This window comes from Hipposideros armiger, unplaced genomic scaffold (genome assembly GCF_001890085.2).
Source record: "Hipposideros armiger isolate ML-2016 unplaced genomic scaffold, ASM189008v1 scaffold_26, whole genome shotgun sequence".
NCBI classification, from domain to species: Eukaryota; Metazoa; Chordata; class Mammalia; order Chiroptera; family Hipposideridae; genus Hipposideros; species Hipposideros armiger.
In genome coordinates, this window is record NW_017731376.1 from 2,036,095 (window position 1) to 2,037,473 (window position 1,379).

Genomic DNA, 1,379 nt, shown 5'->3' on the forward strand with positions numbered 1-1,379 from the left:
GGGTGGGAGGGCAGTGGATGGGGGAAGAGGGGTTGTTACTTTGTGAGGGGTGAAAAGAATATTGCACTGTTCTGTACACCTGAAACTAATAATAAAAAAGAAAAAAAGAAAAGAAAGCTATCTCCTGTTTTGCTTTAGCTCATTGATCTCAGGCCCATCCCTTCTGTCTATATCTAGACATACATAACTACTACATAATGAAAGCCAACATTTCAAATATTAAAACCCTTTCAGGAGCCTCCATTTTTTCCAGGCTTACCATTTCTAGTTTTTCAGACTCAGAAGCTTGGGGTCTGATTCCTTTATGATCATTCTCTCACTGCAGTGTCTATATTTCTTCAAAAATAAGTTCCCCAAAAGATTGTGTACTGCTTTGGGGATGCTTATACAGTAAGTCGCCAATTTACGAATGAGTTCCGTTCCGGGAGAACGTTTGTAAGTTGGATTCGTTCGTAAGTCCAATAAAGTGAGTCTTATACACCTTTGACACAAATATACAATGTAAAGCCAATGGTTGAATGATTCATGTTATGAGAATGAGCGACGTCTACCATCTTTTCGCCTTGGTCCAATCTCTCAAGTGTTTCCACTTTTGTTTCCATGGTTATTGCTTTGCGCTTCCTAGCAGTCCCTTCCATATCACCTCTGCTTTTCTTCTTGCTTCCGGACATCCTGGGCTCTAACTGAACACTGTACTACTGTACACTATCGCACTGTACAGTAAGCACACAGCAGCACAACTGTGACAATGGCAGACACGTGAGCTACTTCCGCTATTTGTTCGCATCTACGAATGTTTGTAATGCGAGGTCCATTTGTATCTGTGAAAGTGCGCAACTTGAATGTTCGTAAGTCAGGGACTTACTGTGCTGAGATTGATAGAGCCATTTTGGTGGCTACACACTTCTCAAAAGCTATGCTGGCATCAGGGTTTCAGCAAAGGCCACTACAGATCTAGAGGGACAATACCACAAGCTCCTGGGATCTGACGCTTGGGGTCAATCAGATTTGGGTTCATATTCCAGCTCTGCCAATTACTAGTTGTGTCACCATGGACAAATATTTAGATCCTCTGAGCCTCGTTTTCCTCTTAGTAAAATGAAGCTAACTGCCTACGTCATAGGGATGTCCTGAGAATTAAACGAGATGATGCACAGCCTCAGGAACACACTCAGTGCCACAGGAATGTTAGCTCTGAGCTTATCTTTCATTAGTTTCCCCTTCACAGTCTGTAGTTTTAGTTTATGCATCGTTATACATCCTCTCCTGGGGAAGGAGTGGTGGAAATGTGCACACATAGGTGTATGTGATCAATGCAATTGAAGCATGGTATGTCTGCTTTTATTTTAATGTCCACTTAAGAGTTTTATGATTTATGT